The sequence below is a fragment of the Haematobia irritans genome, chromosome 5, assembly GCF_050003625.1.
Source record: "Haematobia irritans isolate KBUSLIRL chromosome 5, ASM5000362v1, whole genome shotgun sequence".
Taxonomy (NCBI): Eukaryota; Metazoa; Arthropoda; class Insecta; order Diptera; family Muscidae; genus Haematobia; species Haematobia irritans.
Genome location: NC_134401.1, coordinates 41,619,012 through 41,643,466, shown reverse-complemented (window position 1 = coordinate 41,643,466; position 24,455 = coordinate 41,619,012). Strand labels below are relative to the sequence as shown.

Below are 24,455 nucleotides of genomic sequence, written 5' to 3'. Positions count from 1 at the left end.
ACAGTTTGTTGAGCATAGAGCAAAAAAGTGAGCCATTCATCGCATTCATGGTCTCCCAACAAGCAGCACACCGCAATTTACCAAGCCAAAACAACTCATAAACAGCGCAAAACCTTCCAAAGCGCTGAACCCCGACAGAGTTGCTTAAGATCTGGGAATACTGGCAGTTGAGTACTTGACCAGACTCCTCAATTTATCCCTTCAACCATTAATTATACCCGATATCTGGAAAATAAGAAGTGTGATTCCATTACAGAAACCAGACAGCGACTCGAGCAAGGAGCCTTGTAGAGAATTTTTGGATTCAAAGTACATAGCACGACAATAGCTTTGCCTTAATAGAGGACTCAAACAACCATGCCATGTCACTGGACAGTCCTCGTGGCGCTTGACCTATAGAAGGCATTCGATACGTTCAGTCATGCCAGACTTTGCGAGGGCATTGGAAACTCCTCTCTACCGGCAGGAGCCAAACGGTGTGTTCTTAATTATATTTGCGGGTGCCAGTCGTACGTGGAATAAACTCAAGACCTCTTAGAGTGAAACAGGGGTTCCCCAAGGTGCGGTGTTATCTCCAGCACTGTTCAACATCTACATTTACCCTATTTCTCCTGACGACTTTGGGATTGTACGCAGAGTCGATAGCTAAACAATTCCAACAACAAACTCAACAGCCTTTTTAAATGGTCATGCTACACCTTTGCAATTTGTGATAAGCTCCACTGTAGAAAAGAGGTCCTAGAGTCGCTTGCCGGCAGCACTTGGGGTGCGTACAAAAAAAACCCTGTTTACTACCTATAAGTCAATTGATCGCTCATTTATAGACTAGGCTGCGCCAGTGTGAACACCTTAAACAAGTGATGTGCCAGAACTGGAACCTGTACTTAGAACTGGATCATCTCAGCGGTACACCTCTGGATCATCTTTATGTGGAGACCAAGATCCTCTCCGTGCGTAGGCACAATTATATGTTCAAATTCGTACCTCCTGGGATGTTATCACAGTAACCATCGAATTCACCTTCTTATGGATAGACATTCACTACCCAGGAATGTAAGAGTGAATACAATTCAACATCTACATTTACCCTATTTCTCCTGACGGCTTTCGGATTGTATTCACGACATGGAAGACAGAAGTACGCAGAGTCGATAGCTAAACAATTCCAACAACAAACTGCACCAAAGATCACACTCAACAGCTTTTTTAAACGGTCATGCTACGCCACTGCAATAAGCTCCACTGTAGAGTCGCTTGCCGGCAGCACTTGGGGTGCGTACAAAAAAACCCTGTTTACTAAATACCTATAAGGCAATTGATCCAATTGAGCCAGTGTAAACACCTTAAACAAGTGGTTTATCACCAGAACGTGAACCTGTACTTAGAACTGGATCGTCTCAGCGGTACACCTCTGTATCATCTTTAACATATGTGGAGACCAAGATCCTCTCCGTGCGTAGACACAATTATATGTTCAAATTCGTACCTCCTGGGATGTTATCACAGTAACCATCGAAATCACCATCTTATGGATAGACATTCACTACCCAGGAATGTAAGAGTGGATACAGGTTACAGATTAGATCGGGCAGCATACAAGATTTATGAGGATAATGTAGCTGAAGCTGTGAGAGGCTGCAGAGCAAATCCATAGCATTGGAGGAATGAAACATCCACCCAAGATAAAGATATTTTTGGCGCACAATATCACAATGGACCGAATAGTCTAAAAGCCTCTGAAACTTAATCGGGCTGCCACTTTAACCTTTGGCGCAACTAAGATCAGACAAATCTCTGCCTCAATCCTTTCCTATCAGTGTTTGATAGCAGCATAACTGACTTGTGTCCCATCCGTCATCAAAGACCACATGACATGCTTGCCCAACCCGACTCATCACTAGATCCTCTGGTCATATCTCATCTTAATCGCAGAGTTTCTCGAACAGGATATAAGCAGATGTTCCCAAAGGATGTGACCTCATTACTCAGATCATCCTTATGTGGAGACCTAAATCGTCTACGTGCGTCTCCTCAACTCCATGTTGTCAAAACAGTATCTCCTGGGTTTTTATCGTAATAACCATCCAAACGCATGGTTTGGATCTAACGTTACAAAATAAATCCAACGTTACAAAAGAGAGCCTCTATGTCAGGCTGAATACCAGGCAGGTCCAAATAGGATTCATGAGGTTACTCTAGCAGAAGCGGTGAAAAGTTAAAAGGCTAATTCTGTTCTCGAAATCCGACCATGGTGGTGGTCGGAGGAAAGAGGCTCACAACAAACTAGGGTAATGTTGACCCATAGACCATAGGCCTCAAATCAGTATATTCTGAGTTGTTATCGTAGTAACCATCCAAGCCACCATCTTATGGATAGATAAAGGGTGATACGGTCAAAATTTGGTCAATATAAACTTGACGTATTTCTTTCAATTTTGCATTTAAAAAACCTGAACACCCCTCATGTTGAAGGTGTGTGTGTGTAGAATGGTGCTCATATTTTGATTTTGGAATTCACTCTTCAGTTGTCAAAATGGCGTCCAAGCAAGAAGAGCAGCGTATCAAAATTTTGCTCGCGCATCGCGAAAATCCGAGCTACTCGCACGCAAAGCTGGCAAAATCGCTAAAAGTTGCCATATCAACCGTTACAAATGTAATTAAAGTGTTTGGGGAACGTTTGTCGACAGCCAGGAAGTCTGGATCGGGGGGAATTCGAAAACCGGAAGCCGCTGAGACGACAAAGAGAGTTGCCGGTAGTTTCAAGCGAAACCCTAACCTCTCTCTCCGAGATGCCGCAAATAAGCTGGGTGTATCGTCTACAACCGTGCATCGAGCCAAAAAACGAGCCGGACTATCGACTTACAAGAAGGTAGTGACTCCAAATCGTGATGATAAACAAAATACGACGGCCAAAGCGCGATCCCGGAGGCTGTACACGACGATGCTGACGAAGTTTGACTGCGTGGTAATGGACGACGAAACCTACGTCAAAGCCGACTACAAGCAGCTTCCGGGACAGGAGTTTTATACGGAAAAAGGAAGGGAAAAGGTAGCAGATATTTTCAAGCACACAAAACTGTCAAAGTTCGCAAAGAAATATCTGGTTTAGCAAGCCATCTGTACCTGTGGCTTGAAAAGCAGCATTTTCATAGCTTCCGGGACTGTCAACCAAGAAATTTATGTGAAAGAGTGTTTGAATAAACGTCTGCTGCCTTTCCTGAAGAAACACGGTTGTTCCGTACTGTTTTGGCCGGATTTGGCATCTTGCCATTACGGTAAAAAGGCCATGGAGTGGTACGCCGCCAACAACGTGCAGGTGGTTCCCAAGGACAAGAACCCTCCCAATACGCCAGAGCTCCGCCCAATTGAGAAATACTGGGCTATTGTCAAGCGGGACCTAAAGAAGACCAAAAAAACTGCTAAGGACGAGCAGCAGTTCAAGGCAAACTGGCTTTCTGCGGCGAAGAAGGTGGACAAGGTGGCTTTACAAAATCTGATGGCAGGTGTCAAGCGTGAGGCCCTGCAATTCGGATTTGGAAAAGCGAAATCCTAACTGAATATTTTTCCTGAATTTTATACTAATTGAACTTGAAAAAGAAATTTAATTTGATTTTTTAAATAAACGATTTCACCGATTTACACGCGTTTTCCCTTGACCACATTTTGACCGTATCACCCTTTAGGGTAATTTTGACCCATAGACCTCACAGGCCTCAAATCAGTATACTCTGAGTTTTTATCGTAGTAACTATCCAAGCCACCATCTTATGGATAGATAGCCACTAGCAATGAATGGGTTTGAAAAGGGTTGATCTTCATTATATAGAGCGGCATAATCAGCGCTACAAAAGAGAACCTCTAAATCAGGCAGCATATTAGCCAGGTTCGTATACTGTAGCTAAAGCGGAGAGAAACTGTAACCGTTCATAGCACCAGAGGAAAAACACCTCCCACGTCAGACTAGGGCAGTCTTGGTCCAACTAAGATCAGACAAATGCAGCTGCCTCAATGATTGATAACGGCCTACCTGACATGTATCCCAACTGTAATCAACGGAGCCACAGTGGATCAATGGTTAGCATGCCCACATTGCATACAAAAATGCATGGGTTCAATCCCAGTTTGTACAACACACCAAAAAGTTTATCTCAGTAATGCTGGATATATTTCTGAGTGTTTCATGTCAAACGCCGAATGGTTTCGGAGGTCTCCGTCATTAAGCTAAACACAGAGTTGAGTAGCACTCAGTGATAAGAGAGATCCTCACTACTGTGGTATAACAATGGACTGAATGGCCTAAGTGAGCCCGAAATATACAACTGTCACTATACCAAACCTAACCTAACCAGCACAAGTCATGTCGCAGGACGGTTCTCCTGGCAATTGACCTATCCACGGCCAAGGGCATCGAAAACTCCTCTCTACCGGAATAAACCAAACTTAATTATTTGTGCGATCGACCGTCGTACGTGGAATTTAGTGACGGAAAGTCAAGATCTCGTAGAGTGAAACAGGGAGTATCCCACACACATTTCACAGCCAATTTAAAGCTCCCTGATTTGTTAAAATGGCAGCCCGATTTATTTTCAGGCTCACTTACCCTACACTATTCAGTCCATTATAATACGGACTATTCAGTCCGGCAGGGTTGTCCCCTGTCGTCCACCAAAATATACAACACTATAATAAATTTGGTATTGCATCAAGTGGAGTGCCACTAAATACTTAGCGAAGCAAAATCCAATATTTCGATTTGTTACAAACCGGATGACCCATCAATGCCTTTTAATGGAGAGTGTACCAGAAGACTAAAAACAAAATAAAAAACTGGCCACATGGCCAAATAACAAATACTAAGTCCTTACCTCAAGTGATTGGGAAACAAACCACCCACATTTTACCGGCTACTTTCGATGGTGATTCAATGAATCCACAGATGTCATAACTACAAGGCACTGCAAGTAAACCACATTGTCCCATAGTGGACGTAGATGCTTTCAGCTGCCCCCTAGAAATGCGTTAAATACTGGAAAATGTAAACAAAAAAATTTTCATTCATGGACAGAAATCATTGTCGCAAATCGCAAGCGGGGCAATGGAATCATGAAAGAAAAAACTTGGAATTTCTACGATTTCACTATTCTTCAACTGTTCTCTAAAAAGGTTGAAACAAAAACTTGGCGATTTTTTCACATTAGTTTCGAAGAGTCTTCAAAAGCATTTAAACGTTTGGTTGGCTTTTTTACGGACGATAGAGAATCGAAATTCAAGCAAAAGCTAGAAGAAAATACAAAAAAAAACCTGTAAAACTATTACACAAAAACCATAGCAAAGTAGAAATCAATTTGCAACTTTTCAAATCACCTTAACTTGGCTAGAAAGTGCTAACTAAAATATAAAAAAAAAAACAAAGTTTTAAATTGAGCAAAACGAATATTCGAAATTTTTCAGAAAAAAAAATGAAATAAAAATCAATGACTTGAAAACAATGGAAATGTGTTAACGAACTGACATAAAAAAAAATAAAATAAAACTTTTATTAAATAAATATATATTAGATTTTATTGTGCAATGAGTGGATTAATATTTTAAACTAAAACTGCCAATCACTGTCTTCCTGTACATAAAGTTGGATAACAAAAAGGTTATTTATTAAAAAAAAATATGAGAAAAAATATTTAGTCCATAAAAATCGATTATGTAAGATTATTTATATTTTTCCTTTTTCTCCCCTATACCTACATATACACATATAAAACTTTCTTAAATAAATGGGTGTGGTCTTTAGACTTTTTGTGAAGATAATAATAAAATAAATCCGGTTATTAGAGGCTGAAATAAAATCTCTGCTAATAAAAAAACAAACAAAAATTTATTATTTTATAGTTTATGAATTTTTGATTCCATTTTTTATCGATTTAATTTTTTTTTATAATTTTTTGTTATATTTTATCATTCTTCTTCTGTATGCTCTATTTACTCACTTTCTCATTCAACTCCATTGATACTCTTATACTCTCCAAGTCTGTAGTGTTGACAAACTTAGCATGTTATCTCTTCTTCAGGAGAGCGGATAGTGAGAGTAAGAGTGTCTCTTCGAGAGTTTAGTAAATGGGATTGTGTAAATGAACACAGGAGACAGAGAATCTTTCATGTTGTCCAATGAATTTACGATTTTAGATATAGATCCTAAGAACAGTAATGCTGGCATTTTACTGGCTCTTGTTCCCAAAAGCTAAAATAAAATTCTTTACAAAAATCCCCAAAAATTTGTTTGTCAATGTCAAAAAAAATCATAAAATTACCTGTTGGCAATAAGTTGTATTATAATTATTTTATTGATAAGTGGCTTCTCAGGACCGAAATAGAAGCAAGTGCATACGACGGGCCGAATCTTAAATACTCACTACCATAAAACGCATACAATAATTTTCTTTTTCAAATAATTTTCAATGAAAATTACGGAATTTATGACCTCAAGAAGTCCAATCAGAAAATCGGTTTATTTGGGCGCTATTGCGACCAAGGTTGCCATATTCTTAGAATTCTACCAAAAATGGTAGATTTTTTATTGCTTGAGACTGGTAAAAAAATTTTCTATGGAAATAAAATTTTGAAAAAAAGTCTATTGAAATAAAATTTAAAAAAAAAAATCTATTGTAATAAAATTTTTTACAAAATTTTCTATAGAAATAATATTTTGACAAAATAAATTTTGAAATAAAATTTTGACACAATTTTCTATAAAAAAAATTTTGACAATATTTTCTATAGAAATAAAATTTTGAAAAAAAAAAATTCTATAGAAATAAAATTTTGACAAAATATTCTATAGAAATAAAATTTTGACAAAATTTTCTATAGAAATAAAATTTTGACAAAATTTTCCATAGAAATAAAATTTTGACAAAATTTTCTATAGAAACAAAATTTTGACAAAATTTTCTATAGAAATAAAATTTTGACAAAATTCTCTACAGAAATAAAATTTTGACAAAATTTTCTATAGAAATAAAATTTTGACAAAATTTTCTATAGAAATAAAATTTTGATAAAATTTTCTATAGAAATAAAATTTTGAGAAAATGTTACTATAGAAATAACATTTTGACAAAATTTTTTATATAAATAAAATTTTGACAAAATTTTATATAGAAATAAAATTTTGACAAAATTTTCTATAGAAATAAAATTTTCTATAGAAAAAATTTTGACAAAATTTTCTATAGAAATATAATGTTGACAAAATTTTCTATGAAATAAAATTTTGACAAAATTTTCTATAAAATAAAATTTTTTACAAAATTTTCTATAGAAATAAAATTTTGACAAAATTTTCCATAGAAATAAAATTTTGAAAAAATTTTCTATAGAAACAAAATTTTGACAAAATTTTCTATAGAAATAAAATTTTGACAAAATTTTCTATAGAAATAAAATTTTGACAAAATTTTCTATAGAAATAAAATTTTGACAAAATTTTCTATAGAAATAAAATTTAAAAAAAAAATCCTATAGAAATAACTTTTTGACAAAATTTTCTATAGAAATAGGTTAGGTTAGGTTAGGTTATGTGGCAGCCCGATGTATCAGGCTCACTTAGACTATTCAGTCCATTGTGATACTACATTGGTGAACTTCTCTCTTATCACTGAGTGCTGTCCGATTCCATGTTGAGCTCAATGACAAGGGACCTCCTTTTTATAGCCGAGTCCGAACGGCGTTCCACATTGCAGTGAAAACACTTAGAGAAGCTTTGAAACCCTCTGAAATGTCACCAGCATTACTGAGGTGAGAAAATCCACCGCTGAAAAACTTTTTGGTGTTCGGTCGAGGCAGGAATCGAACCCACGACCTTGTGTATGCAAGGCAGGCATGCTAACCATTGCACCACGGTGGCTTCCTTCTATAGAAATAAAAATTTGACAAAATTTTCTATAGAAGAAAATTTTGTAAATATTTTCTATAGAAATAAAATGTTGACAAAATTTTCTATAAAGGGTGATACGGTCAAAATTTGGTCAATATAAACTTGACGTATTTCTTTCCATTTTGCATTTAAAAAACCTGAACACCCCTCATTTTGAAGGTGTGTGTGTGTAGAATGTTGCTCCTATTTTGGTTTTGGAATTCACTCTTCTGTTGTCAAAATGCCGCCCAAGCAAGAAGAGCAGCGTATCAAAATTTTGCTCGCGCATCGCGAAAATCCGAGCTACTCGCACGCAAAGCTGGCAAAATCGCTAAAAGTTGCGAAATCAACCGTTACAAATGTAATTAAAGTGTTTGGGGAACGTTTGTCGACAGCCAGGAAGTCTGGATCGGGGGGAAATCGAAAACCGGAAGCCGCTGAGACGACAAAGAGAGTTGCCGGTAGTTTCAAACCCTAACCTCTCTCTCCGAGATGCCGCAAATAAGCTGGGTGTATCGTCTACAACCGTGCATCGAGCCAAAAAAACGAGCCGGACTATCGACTTACAAGAAGGTAGTGACTCCAAATCGCGATGATAAACAAAATACGACGGCCAAAGCGCGATCCCGGAGGCTGTACACGACGATGCTGACGAAGTTTGACTGCGTGGTAATGGACGACGAAACCTACGTCAAAGCCGACTACAAGCAGCTCCCGGGACAGGAGTTTTATACGGCAAAAGGAAGAGGAAAGGTAGCAGATATTTTCAAGCACATAAAACTGTCAAAGTTCGCAAAGAAATATCTGGTTTGGCAAGCCATCTGTACCTGTGGCTTGAAAAGCTGCATTTTCATAGCTTCCGGGGCTGTCAACCAAGAAATTTACGTGAAAGAGTGTTTGAATAAACGTCTGCTGCCTTTCCTGAAGAAACACGGTTGTTCCGTACTGTTTTGGCCGGATTTGGCATCTTGCCATTACGGTAAAAAGGCCATGGAGTGGTACGCCGCCAACAACGTGCAGGTGGTTCCCAACGACAAGAACCCTCCCAACACGCCAGAGCTCCGCCCAATTGAGAAATACTGGGCTATTGTCAAGCGGAACCTAAAGAAAACCAAAAAAAACTGCTAAGGACGAGCAGCAGTTCAAAGCAAATTGGCTTTCTGCGGCGAAGAAGGTGGACAAGGTGGCTGTACAAAATCTGATGGCAGGTGTCAAGCGTGAGGCCCGGCAATTCGGATTTTGAAAAGCAAAGCCTAACTGAATATTTTTCCTGCATTTTATACTAATTGAACTTGAAAAAGAAATTTAATTTGATTTTCGATTTCACCGATTTACACGCGTTTCCCTTGACCAAATTTTGACCGTATCACCCTTTAGAAAAAAAAAATTGGCAAAATTTTCCATAGAAAAAAATGTTGACAAATTTTTCTATAGAAATAAAATTTTGATTTTTTGACAAAATTTTCTATAGAAATAAAATTTTGAAAAAAATTTCTATAGAAATAAAATTTTGACAAATTTTCTATAGAAATAAAATTTTGACAAAATTTTCTATAGAAAAAAAAATTGCCGAAATTTTCTATAGAAAAAAAATTGACAAATTTTTCTATAGAAATAGAATTTTGACAAAATTTTACTATAAAAATAACATCATTTTAATAAAATTTTATATAGAAATACAATTTTGACAAATTTTTCTTTAGAAATAAAATTTTGACTACATTTTCTATAGAAAAAAAAAATTTGGAAAAATTTTCCATAGAAAAAATTTTTGACAAATTTTTCTATAGATAAAAAATTGCCAAAATTTTCTATAGAAAAAAAATTGACAAATTTTTCTATAGAAATTAAATTTTGACAAAATTTTACTATAGAAATGACATTTTAACAAAATTTTATATAGAAATAAACTTTTGAAAAAATTTTCTATAGTAATAATATGTTGACAAAATTTTCTATAGAAATTAAAGTTTGACAAAATTATCTATAGAAATAAAATTTTGACAAAATTTTGTATAGAAATAAAATTTTGACACAATATTCTATAGAAATAAATTTTTGACACAATTTGCTATAGAAATACAATTTTGACACATTTTTCTTTAGTAATAAAATTTTGACTACATTTTCTATAGAAAAAAATTTTGTCAAAATTTTCTATAGAAATAAAATTTTGACAAAATTTTCTATAGAAAAAAAAATTTGGAAAAATTTTCCATAGAAAAAATTTTTGACAAATTTTTCTATAGAAATAAAATATTGAATTTTGACAAAATTTTACTATAGAAATAAAATTTTGACAAAATTTTACTAAAGAAATAACATTTTGACAAAATTTTCTATAGAAATAAAATTTTGACATAATTTTCTATAGAAATAATATGTTGACAAAATTTTCTATAGAAATTAAAGTTTGACAAAATTTTTTATAGAAATAAAATTTTGACACAATTTTCTATAGAAATAAATTTTTTACACAATTTGCTATAGAAATACAATTTTGAATAATTTTTCTTTAGAAATAAAATTTTGACTAAATTTTCTATAGAAATAAAATTTTCACAAAATTTTCTATAGAAATACAATTTAAAAAAAAAAATCTATAGAAAAATTTTTTTTGTTTGGTAGTTTTTTGGTAGAATTTTCTCCAAATTTTGGTAGATTACTTGTGGCTCGAGTGGCAACCGTGATTGCAACATGGACAAATATATAGCAAATTTGGCGGAGCTACTTATGAACCTAAAATACCGCTAGATTTTAAACTTAAAGAAAATTTAATGAAAATTATGGCTTACATTGCCTCAAGAAATAAAATAGGAAGATCGGTCTATGTGGGGGCTACATCAAAATATGGACCGATATTTTTATCACAGCTCCTTTATGGACCTAAATACCTCTAGATTTCAAATTTCAAGCAACCCACACAGAAAAAAATTTCCGTATTGTAAAAAAATTATTTGTTAGTATCAGGGCTGTGGAGTCGAGTCAATTTTGCTCGACTCCGACTCCAGCATTTCTTATAAGCCTCGACTCCGACTCCGACTCCGGAGTCGACTCCAGGTGGTGTACCTAAATATCATTTTAACAGTATTCCAATTGTAATTTTAAGGTGTAGTGTTCCAAAAATAGACCAATATAAGTATTCTATGTTGCCCTATGTGTTTATATGTCCAAAAGAACTCTAATTTTAATTTTTGATATGACTCGACGACAAATCTCAGCATTTTAGGAATGTAAAGAACTCTAAATTTTAATTTCAGGCCAATAAATTAAAATACGACACAAGACTATATAGAGACCACATCAAAGTATGGGTAGATAACAACAATCTCCACACTGAAAAAACAGTGAACCCACCAGGAAGAAAACATTTAGTTAATTTTAGAAAATTTTTTATATTTTTAGAAAATTTTAACTAAATAGTATTACAAACGCTGACATCACGCCGATATCAAAAAAATAAGTCAATATTTTTCGACAAATTCAAGAAAATTTATTAGACATAATTATTTTTTTCCACTTGTTAAAGAAAATTTTGTAGTTTGAAAGAAAAAATTGGAGTTCAAAATTGCAAGAATGTCTTTAGTGACATACGAAGTTCATGAGGGACGAATTTGTAGTAAAATTTACAAATTTTAAGAAATAATGAACTATTTGGTGAGAAGTTCGAATTTAGTTAAACTTTTTACTTCATTTGTGTATAATTTTTTCCGTTTTTTAGTTCATTTAACTAACGTACGCAAAAAATTATTATTGTAAACGAAACTTTCTCCATATATAATAATTCCATGAACTAAAACAGTTAAATTGGCTTTAGTGAAATAGAGAGTTCACTTTTTTTGAGTGCAGAATATGAATTTATAAAAACACAAAATTTCAAAAAATAATTAGGCTTCCAGATGTTTAAGAAGTAAAAATCTTGGTATTGGTCTATGTAGGTATTTTATAAAAAAATAAATCTATATAAAAAAGAACAAGTATTTACAGCAGTAAGTTCGTCCGGGCCGAATCTTAAATACCCACAACCATGAATCAAATATTATAGTTTCCTTTACAATTTCAGGGGGGTTTGAAGACAGATATTCTCCCAAGCAGAACCGTTCAATTAGTGCACTTCCCGAAAGTAAATTTAAAGATTTTACCTTTGAAGACTATATCAGATTTTGGATTTATAAGAACCATTTTTGTTTGAGTTTTAGAGGAATCATTAACATATCTTGTAAGTGTACAAGCAAATGATGAAATAACGTCTTGATTGGAGATCTAAAATCTGTAGATTTTCACCCCCATTATTTAAATGATTACGAGAAGTAAAATCTGGTAATTTTACATTTAGTTTCAAGCAATTTTCATGATCAGTGCGCCTTCTATACACTCAAGAAGTGAAATTGGTCTATATGGAGGCCTTACCATACGGGCCGATAAAAACTATATCCGATACACGATTTTGTGAGTCTACAATACAATTTCAGGCAAATCCGATAAAAACTACGGTTTCTAGAAACCCACGGAGTTAAATCGATAGATCGGTCTTAAGGGTGCTATACTCAAACATGGACCGATAATCACCGTTTTCGGCACACCTCTTTACGGTCCTAAAATATTTTTAGATTTAAAATTTCAGGACAATTGGATAAAAGCTAGGGTTTCAAAAATCCCAAACAATAAAATCATTTCAATTTCAGGCAAATTGAACAAGTCCAAAAAGTAAAATCGGGAGATCGGTCTATATGGGCCTATACTAAAACATTGACCGATACTCTCCATTTTCGGCGCACCTCTTCGTAAAATAATTCTAGATTTCAAATTTAGTGCAAATTGGATAAAAACTACGGATTCTAGAGATCGGTCTATATGGGTGCCATACCAAAACATGAACCGATACTCACCATTTTTGGTATACCTCTTTATGGTCCTAAAATACCTCTAGATTTCAAATTGGATAAAAACTACGGATTCTAAAAGACCATGTAATAAAATCTAGAGATCGGTCTATATGGGGGCTATACAAAAACATGGACCGATACTCACCATTTTTGGCGCACCTCTTTATGGTTCTAAGATACCTCTAAATTTCAAATTTCAGGCAAATTGGATAAAAACTACGGTTTTTATAAGCCCAAGACCCAAAATCGGGAGGTCGGTTTATATGGGGACTATATCAAAACCTGGACCGATATATCCCATCTTCGAACTTGACCTGCCTGCAGAGAAAATACGAGTTTGTGCAAAATGTCAGCACGATTGCTTCATTATAGAAGGTTGTAGCGTGATTACAACAGACAGACGGACTTGGTTATATCGTCTTAGAATTTCTCCCTGATCAAGAATATATATACTTTATATAGTCGGAAATCGATATTTCGATGGTTTACACACGGAATGACTAACTTATTATACCCCCGTCACCATTCTATGGTGGTGGGTATAAAAATATACAAAAATCAAAATGTCGAGCTAATCAGATTTCTTAAAGCAAATCGGAGATGGGTTTTTATGTAGGTGCTATATCACAAAATTGTTCAGTATGACCAATCTTTGAACTCAACATGCCTGCCAAAAATTCAGAACGTTAGGTTCTACAATTGCCTTAAATTGTGCCTTTATCAAGAGTATGTATAGGGTTAAAAATTAATCACCGTGAAATTTCTCCCGTATAAATACAATTTGAATGGCCTGAAATCCAGTACTTTGTTTTTCGTTGTTCGATTAAAAACACCAATCGAATCTAAAATGTCAAAATATTTCTTTTGTTACAATTTTATTGATATGAAGTATTTTTCAAATTTTGTTTCGCCGGAGTCGGAGTCGAGCAAAATTTATACGACTCCGGCTCCGACTCCAGCAAAATCTTCAGACTCCGACTCCAAGACTCCGACTCCGGCTCCGACTCCACAGCCCTGGTTAGTATGTTAGTTAAATTTTATTACTTTTTGCGAATTTTTCCACAGGCCAATGAAATTTTCGTTTTTTTAAGTATGTCTCAAATATTTTATGAACTAAACGTGAGTATAAAGTTCGATGACCGCACACATAAGTTCAATATGAACTAAAGCAAATGAAAATTTTCGTAGGATTACCAAAAATAGTAAGAATGAACTACTGTATGGTTAAAATGGTCATGATTTGGCGCCAATGATTTTCTTCTTAACTTATAATTTAATATATTCTTCTATTAGAGGGTGTAATTTTGTGAACTGTAGTTAAAAAGTACAACAGGGCATTAAATTTTCCTAGATTTAACAACGCTTTGGGGAAATCTCAAAATGTGTTGCAAAATTTAGTTCAATTTTCATTTGAGTTAGTTTATTCTTCCTATAAAACAGTTTACTTTTTTTCGGTGCAGATGAAAATTGCAGTTTCCATGCCCTCAAGAAGTCAAATCGGTGGATGGGGAAACATGAGTTGATTTTGTCCATTTTCGAACTTGACCTGCCAGCAGACAATTACCGGAGAAATGTGCTAAAGACAGTATTGAAGCCTTGGACAGACAAACATTATGGCCGCAGACCATGAATATTCCAACAAGACTTAGCACCATCGCTCTCAGCCCGTGTCAACAAAGAATGGTTAATAAGGAGGTTTCTCGCTTCATTTCAATTGCACCATTTGGCCATCAAAATCTCCGGATCTCAATCCATTGGAATATTGTGCCTGGGACACTTTGGATATTAAAGTCTAAAAAATGCTAACGTCGATCAACTCAGAGCCACTTTTGTGCAGGCTTTGATGGCTTTGTCAGCGGTTCGAAGGCCATATTTCGTAGCCAAATCGAACAAATCTTTTCATGCTTGCCAAAATCAGGGACATAATTTCCTAGAAAATAACATGGTTACGACAAATAATTTAATTATTTCTCATGAAAAAGTAACATTATGCTCTTGAAACATATTTAAGGTGATCATATTCCTTCACTGGATATATATGGGGCGATATAGACATATAGAAACTGTATTCAATTTGGTCTGATTTTTTCTAAATTAAAAATGTTTAGGGCAAAATAAAACACTGATTTATACGAATGAGTATTTTGTTGGGAAATATATGCAGCTATAATTCATGTATATTAAAAAGCCCTCTAGAAAATCATAAAATGTTATACAAACCCAATAAAAATTTACAACTTCCTCAAGGGTCATCATTTCTTTGGGGGCATTTATTTCGTAACAAGTTAACAAATTCACACAATTATTACATCGTCCTCTAAATAGCTTTTTCCTATTCACATTGCGATTTGTGTCACTCCACCGCTCCTAAAAACAAAACAAACAGACTACCATCGCCCGAATAAATGTTTCTAATTCTGTGGGATTATACCCTTGATTACGAATAACATTATCCCTCAATAACATCGCCAGAGGAAACAAAATAAAACAAATACAACACGAAACATTATCATGTTCAAGTTAATTAAAGTAAATCTGCGAAAAATTCCTTAAATTCCTTAAGAACACTACACAATGGAGGATTTTTGTTAATATTGAAGGAAATATTTTTTTTATTAATATTATCGCCAGTGGAGTAAAATTGGTTCAGAAGCCATGAATTTAACATGTGCTTGTCACAAATATTTTCAACAATTCGCAATTTCTCTAGAATGGATTAGCATTTTTTATTTTATATTTTCTATCTATTATAATCTACCAATTTAAAAAAATCTTATATTGAAGTTGTTGATCAAATATTTGTGGTCAGTATAAAAAATATTATATCATTCGAAAGAAATGTTTTATATTGAATTTATAGAAAATTTTGCCAAAATCTTATTTCTATAGAAAATTTTGCCCAAATATTATTTCTATAGAAATTTTTGTCAAAATTTTATTTCTATAGAAAATTTTGTCAAATTTTTTTTCTATTGGAAATTTTGTCAAAATTTTTGCTTCCATTGGAAATTTTGTCAAAATTTTATTTCTGTAGAAAGTGTTATCAAAATTTTATTGCTATAGAAAATTTTGTCAAAATTTTATTGCTATAGAAAATTTTGTCAAAATTTTATTGCTATAGAAAATTTTTTCAAAATTTTATTTCTATAGAAAATTTTGTCAAAATTTTATTCTAAAGAAAATTTTTTCAAAATTTTATTTCTATAGAAAATGTCAAAAATTTATTTCTAAAGAAAATTTTGTCAAAATTTTATTTCTGTAGAAAATTTTATCAAAATTTTATTGTTATAGAAAATTTTGCCAAAATCTTATTTCTATAGAAATTTTTGTCAAAATTTTATTTCTATAGAAAATTTTGTCAAAATTGTATTTCTATAGAAAATTTTGTCAAAATTTTATTCTATAGAAAATTTTGTCAAAATTTTATTTCTATAGAAAATGTCAAAATTTTATTTCTATAGAAAATTTTGTCAAAATTTTATTTATGTAGAAAATTTTGTCAAAATTTTATTTATGTAGAAAATTTTGTCAAAATTATATTTATGTAGAAAATTTTGTCAAAATTTTATTTCTGTAGAAAATTTTGTCAATATTTTATTACTATAGAAAATTTTTGCAAAATTTTATTTCTATAGAAAATTTTGTCACAATTTTATTTCTGTAGAAAATTTTGGCAAAATTTTATTTATGTAGAAACTTTTGTCAAAATTTTATTTCTGTAGAAAGTTTTGTCAACATTTTATTTATATAGAAAATTTTGTAAAATTTTTATTTCTATAGAAAAATTTGCCAAAATTTTATTTCTATTGGAAATTTTGTCAAAACTTTATTTCTATAGAAAATTTTGTCAACATTTTATTTATATAGAAAAATTTTTCAAAATTTTATAGCTATAGAAAATTTTTGCAAAATATTATTTCTATAAAAAATTTTTGCGAAATTTTTTTTATATAGAAAATTTTTATAAAATTTTATTTCAATAGAAAATTTTTGCAAAATTTTATTTCTATAGAAATTTTCTCAACATTTTATTTCTATAGAAAATTTTGTCAGAATTTTATTTCTGTAGAAAATTTTGTCAAAAATTTTTTAAAGCTGAGATCAAAACAACAAAAATTATTACAGTACAAACCAACAATAAAACACAAAACATGAATGAAGTAAGAGGAAGCACGCTCAAAATAAACACAGCCAACTGCACTCAAATCGATGATTTGATGGTGGCAAAGGAAAAGAGAGATGTTTGTATGAATTTATTTCGGCATAAGCCGGCTATCATAAACCTTTTTTCGGAAGGATCAAGTGTGGTTCACTTTGGGTTTAGCGAACTGCCTGAATTTATTCTGATAATTGGTTGATAGTTTTGCTGCAAGTAGAGGATCCTGATGAGGAATGTAGTAATTCCGAAACATTCGTCCATCCAACCATCTTGCAGTCTATAGGGCTTCGCCCAAATAAATTTGACAAACATTCTATTCCTCTGTTGGTTAAGCTACTCTTGTAGTTTAGTCAACAAAATGATTTTAAAGCTGAGATCAAAACAACAAATATGATTGAAGTACAAACCAACAATAAAAAACAAAACATGAAAATTTTATTTCTATAGAAAATTTTTGCAAGATTTTATTTCTATAGAAAATTTTGTCAAAATTTCATTGCTATAGAAAGTTTTTGCAAAATTTTATTTCTATAGAAAATTTTGTCAAAATTTCATTGCTATAGAAAATTTTATCAAAATTGTATTTGTATAGAAAATTTTTGCAAAATTTTATTTCTATAGATAATTTTGTCAAAAAAAATTTTTTTCTATAGAAAATTTCGTCAAAATTTTATTGCTATAGACAATTTTTGCCAAGTATTATTTCTATAAAAAAGTTTTGCAAAATTTTATTTCTATAGAAAATTTTGTCAAAATTCTATTGATATAGAAAATTTTTGCAAAATGTTATTTCTATAAAAAATTTTTTGCAAAATTTTATTTCTATAGAAAATTTTCACAAAATTTTATTTCTATAGAAAATTTTGTCAGAATTTTATTTCCGTAGAAAATTATGTCAGAATTTTATTTCCGTATCAAAATTATCAAAATTGTATTTCTATAGCAAATATTGTCAAAATTTTATTACTATAGAATATATTGTTTACATTTTATTTCTACAGAAAATTTTGTCAAAATTTTATTGTTATAGAAAATTTTGTCAAAATTTTATTGTTATAGAAAATTTTGTCAAAATTTTATTGTTATAGAAAATTTTGTCAAAATTTTATTTCTATAGAAAATGTTTGCACAATTTTCTTTTTATAGAAAATTTTTGCAAAATTTTTATTTCTATAGATAATTTTGTAAATTTTTTTTTCTATAGAAAATTTTGTCAAAATTTTATTGCTATAGAAAATTTTTGCAAAGTATTATTTCTATAAAAAATTTTTGCAAAATTTTATTTCTATAGAAAATTTTGTCAAAATTTTATTGCTATAGAAAATTTTTGCAAAATATTATTTCTATAAAAAAATTTTTGCAAAATTTTATTTCTATAGAAAATTTTGTCAGAATTTTATTTCCGTAGAAAATTTTGTCAGATTTTTATTTCCGTAGAAACTTTTGTCAACAATTTGTTTAAGCTGAGATCAAACAACAAATATGATTGAAGTACAAACCAACAATAAAACAAAAAACATGAATGAACTAAGAGGAAGCATGCTCAAAATAAACTCAGGCAACTGCACTCAAATCGATGATTTGTGAAGTGTGGTTCACTTTGGGTTTAGCGAACTGCTTGAATTTATTCTGATAACACTAGCCAACAACCATTTTGTGAATTGTTTTTAGCATATTTTTTCTTATTGATTATGACCTACTGAACACGAAAATGATTTTTAAAAAATTTTCTGTCGATTGGTTTTCGAGATATAATTTTTTTAATTTTTTTTTAAATTTTTTTTTTTTAATTTTAGGAGGTACACCTACAATTTTGAGCATATCTTTCGTTTTCTTTTACCTTTTTGATCCTAATTCTACTCAAATTAAAGAAAACTGAGCCGTCTACAACTCATTCTCAGAAAGTTTTCAAATCGGGTAAGTAGTTTGGATGTTAGCGGCTTAAAAAGGTAAAAAATCGGCGTTTTTTAAGTAAAAATGTGGCAAAAAAAAACATATAAAAATTCATATAAAATATAAAAAAAATTCTAAATTTTGTTTTTTTACGTCCGCTATTTGTTGTCAGATTTTGTTAAGTAAGGGCTTAATTTCTTTGTAAAGATTCCAGCTACACGTAAAAAACAAAAAATTGCCGTTAGAATTTTTTTTATATTTTATATGAATTTTTATATGTTTTTTTTTGCCACATTTTTACTTAAAAAACGCCGTTTTTTTACCTTTTTAAGCCGCTAACATCCAAACTACTTACCCGATTTGAAAATTTTCTGAGAATGAGTTGTAGACGGCTCAATTTTCTTTAATTTGAGTAGTATTCGGATCAAAAAGGTCAAAGAAAACGAAAGATATGCTCAAAATTGTAGGTGTACCTCCAAAAATTAAAAAAAAATTATATCTCGAAAACCAATCGACAGAAAATTTTTTAAAATCATTTTCGTGTTTAGTAGGTCATAATCATATGCTAGAAACAATTCACAGAGAAAAGTTTGTGATTTGTTGCCTAGTGTAATTGGTTGATAGTTTTGCTGCAAGTAGAGGATTCTGATGAGGAATGTGGTAATTCCGAAACGTGCGTCCATCCAACCATCTTGCAGTCTATAGGGCTTTATTTTATTTTTTATTAAAATTGTATTTCTATAGAAAACATTGTCAAAATTTTATTACTATAGAATATATTGTCTACATTTTATTTCTACAGAAAATTTTGTCAATATTTTATTGTTATAGAAAATTTTATCAAAATTTTATTTCTATAGAACATTTTTAACAAAATTTTATTTCTATAGAAAATTTTTGCACAATTTTATTTTTATAGAAAATGTTTGCAAAATTTTATTTCTAAAGATATTTTTTTCTATAGAAACATTTGGCCAAAATTTTTTATAGAAATAAAATTATTTCTATAGAAAATTTTGTCAAAATTTTATTTCTATAGAAAATCATCGCAGAATGATTTGATTTTGCCTTAATTCTTCAGATGTGATGTTATGGGTAATCATATTCCCATATTCTTAATGCAAGTTTGAAGGCAAACTACTTTTTTCGATTATATTTTTTTTCTGGACACATTTTATAAAGACAATTGAGGCATGTGGGTATTCCACTTTTTATTTCCCTTTCCTACTGTGTTTTGCAAAATAAATGAACTATTGAAAATCTAAAGACTCCAAATAATCTTACAAAAAGATAAGAATAAATATTTACCATAATTTAAATATTAAATCCCGGAAACCAAGAAAAATGTTTCTCTAACCCCAATAACAAAATAAAATACCAAATATATTCATTTTTGGCAATGTCCTTGTGGAAAAAAAAATCAAATGGAAAACCCAAAATGCCAAAACGGAAAACCAAGCAAAATTAGTTTCAATAGAATCTTTGACACATCAATGCTTAACTATGTTGAAACAAAACAAAAAACGAACGAACGAAAAAGAACCTGGATCTTAACTACAGCCAATTCTTTCAATCGCCTAAACTAAGTCCTGGGCATTTGTTAGTGTCCTTTGGTCTACTAAATTGGCTACACTGAGAGCATGATGGGCAGTGGGTGCGAAGGAGGGAGTAAAAAGAGGAATCGAAAAAATCGCACATGCTAACAGAAAAAGAACCTTAAGATATAAAACTACCTCGACTTGTATTGAATTTTTAATGACCCAGTTTTTGGATTGTTCTTTACATTGCTTTCTTCGATTTTACTACCATTTCATTGTCTGCGGTTATTTGTTTTTTTTTTCATGTGGCTGTATTTGTTTTCGGTTTTCATTTTCATTTGCCATGGCGTTATGAAGAAACCACCATCACATTATTGGTTTGCACTAATTTTCAAGCCAAAGGCACATAAATGCTAAGAAAGAAAGAGCATAAAAATAAAAGACAAAAAAGAATACGAAGAAATCGTTATGGTAACCCAAAGGCCTTAGCTTGTGCAAAAGACCCCATAGATAAAATATATATCTAAAAGAACCAGCAACAATTGCTATGTCTCCCCATGGTCCAAAATACTCGTAACAATTGCATATAAAATCAACAATAGCAAATAATAGACCAACATCTCTCCCATACCATATTAACCTAGACAAGCAGTATTGCCAGTGTTTTTTGGGGCTCTTGTTCCCAAATGTGATATGTTTTTATTCCACATAATCCCCAATTTAAATTAAAATTCCTCACAAAAATCCCCACAAAATATTTTTTTCATATCTTTACAGTATTGCCTGTATTTTCCTGATCCTGCCCTGCTCCCCCCCAAATTGAGACACTTTCGTCCCAAAAAAATCCCCAATTTAAATTGGATATCCTCACAAAAATTCGCAAAAATGTTTTTCTTTTATCATTTTCTACAATTTTTCCATGCTCCTCGCTGTTGTACCCAAATTAAGACGATTTCATCCCAATACAACCCAATTTAAATTAAAATATCTCGCAAATATTTCACAACAAATGTCATCATCTCTTCAAAGTATTGCCAATATTTTCCTGAATGTTGTCCCAAAATTTGAAATTTTCTATAGAAATAAAATTTTGACAAAATTTTCTATTGAAAAAAAAATTGGACAACATTTTCTACAGAAATAAAATTTTGACAAAATTTTCTATAGAAATAAAATGTTTCTATAGAACTAAAATTTTGAGAAAAATTTCTAAAGAAATAAAATGTTGAAAAAAATTGTTATAGGAATACATTTGACAAAATTTTCTATAGAAATAAAATTTGGGCAAAATTTTCTATAGAAATAAAATTTTGAAAAAATTTTCTATAGAAATCAAATTTTTACAAAATTTTCTATAGAAATAAATGTTGACAAAATTTTCTACAGAAATAAAATTTTGACAAAATTTTCTATAGAAATAAATGTTGACAAAATTTGTTATAGGAATACATTTTGACAACATTTTCTATAGAATTAAAATTTGGACAAAATTTTCTATAGAAATAAAATTTGGACAAAAATTTCTATAGAAATAAAATTTGCACAAAATTTTCTATAGAAGTAAAATTTGCACAAAATCTTCTATAGAAATAAAATTTTGACAAATTTTTCTATAGAAATAAAATTTTGACAAAATTTTCTATAGAAATGAAATTTTGACAAAATTTCTATAGAAATAAAATTTGGACAACATTTTCTATAGCAATAACATTTTCACAAAATTTTCTATAGAATAAAATTTTCACAAAATTTTCTATAGAAATAAAATTTTCACAAAATTTTCTATAAAAATAAAATTTGGACAACATTTTCAATACATATAAAATTTTCACAAAAGTTTCTATAGAAATAAAATTTGGACAAATTTTTCTATAGAAATAAAATTTTCACAAAATTTTCTATAGAAATGAAATTTTCATAAAATTTTCTATAGAAATGAAGTTTAGGCAAAATTTTCAATAGAAATAAAATTTGGACAAAACTTTCCATAGAAATAAAATTTGGACAACATTTTCTATAGAAATAAAATTTTTACAAAATTTTCTATAGAAATAAAATTTTGACAAATTTTTCTATAGAAATAAAATTTGGACAACATTTTCTATAGCAATAAAATTTGGACAACATTTTCTATAGGAATAAAATTTGGAGAAAATTTTCATTAGAAGTAAAATTTTGCAAGCATTTCTATAGAAAAAAAAATTGGACAAAATCTTCTATAGAAACAAAATTTTGACAAAATTTTCTATAGAAATAAAATTTTGACAAAATTTTCTATAGAAATAAAATTTGGACAAAATTTTCTATAGAAATAAAATTTGCACAAAATTTTCTATAAAAGTAAAATTTGCACAAAATCTTCTATAGAAATAAAATTTTGACAAAATTTCCTATAGAAATGAAATTTTGACAAACTTTCTATAGAAATAAAATTTGGACAACATTTTCTATAGCAATAAAATTTTCACAAAATTTTCTATAGAACAAAATTTTCACAAAATTTTCTATAGAAATAAAATTTTCACAAAATTTTCTATAAAAATAAAATTTGGACAACATTTTCAATACAAATAAAATTTTCACAAAAGTTTCTATAGAAATAAAATTTGGACAATTTTTTCTATACAAATAAAATTTTCATAAAATTTTCTATAGAAATGAAATTTTCATAAAATTTTCTATAGAAATGAAGTTTTGGCAAAATTTTCAATAGAAATAAAATTTTGACAAAACTTTCCATAGAAATAAAATTTGGACAACATTTTCTATAGAAATAAAATTTTCACAAAAATTTCTATAGAAATAAAATTTTGACAAATTTTTCTATAAAAATAAAATTTGGACAAAATTTTCTATAGCAATAAAATTTGGACAACATTTTCTATAGGAATAAAATTTGGAGAAAATTTTCATTAGAAGTAAAATTTTGCAAGCATTTCTATAGAAATAAAATTTGGACAAAATCTTCTATAGAAACAAAATTTTGACAAAATTTTCTATAGAAATAAAATTTTGACAAAATTTTCTATAGAAATAAAATTTTGACAAAATTTTCTATAGAAATAAAATTTTGACAAAATGTTCTATAGAAATAAAATTTGAACAAATTTTTCTATACAAAAAAATTTTGACAAATTTTTCTATAGAAATTAAGTTTTGGCAAAATTTTCAATAGAAATAAAATTTTGACAACATTTTCCATAGAAATATAATTTGGACAACATTTTCTATAGAAATAAAATTTTCACAAAAATTTCTATAGAAATAAAATGTTGACAAATTTTTCTATAAAAATAAAATTTGGACAAAATTTTCTATAGCAATAAAATTTGGCCAACATTTTCTATACGAATAAAATTTTCTATAGAAGTAAAATTTTGCAAGCATTTCTAGAGAAATAAAATTTTGACAAAATGTTCTATAGAAATAAAATTTGAACAAATTTTTCTATACAAAAAAATTTTGACAAATTTTTCTATTGAAATTAAGTTTTGGCAAAATTTTCAATAGAAATAAAATTTTGACAACATTTTCCATAGAAATATAATTTGGACAACATTTTCTATAGAAATAAAATTTTCACAAAAATTTCTATAGAAATAAAATTTTGACAAATTTTTCTATAAAAATAAAATTTGGACAAAATTTTCTATAGCAATAAAATTTGGCCAACATTTTCTATACAAATAAAATTTTCACAAAATTTTCTATAGAAGTAAAATTTTGCAAGCATTTCTAGAGAAATAAAATTTGGACAAAATTTTCTATAGAAATGAAATTTTCACAAAATTTTCTATAGAAATTAAATTTTGGCAAAATTTTCAATAGAAATAAAGTTTTGACAACATTTTCTATAGAAATAAAATTTTCACAAAATTTTCTACAGAAATAAAATTTTGACAAAATTTTCTATAGAAATAAAATTTGGACAACATTTTCTATAACAATAAAATTTTCACAAAATTTTTATAGAAATAAAATTTTCCCAAAATTTTTTATAGAAATAAAATTTGGACGACATTTTCTATACAAATAAAATTTTGACAAAATTTTCTATAGAAATAAAATTT

General features: G+C 30.2%; 1 protein-coding gene across 4 annotated transcripts in view; it reads left to right on the top strand.

Annotated features, from left to right (window-relative positions):
• The first annotated feature begins 5,216 nt into the window (after positions 1 to 5,216).
• prom (prominin) overlaps positions 5,217 to 24,455 on the top strand; it is a 101,552-nt gene continuing 82,313 nt past the window's right edge. For all 4 annotated transcript variants that reach the window (XM_075311073.1, XM_075311072.1, XM_075311070.1 and 1 more), the window contains exon 1: positions 5,217 to 5,644. The gene's annotated coding sequence lies outside the window, so the exon portion shown is untranslated. The remainder of the gene's footprint in view (positions 5,645 to 24,455) is intronic.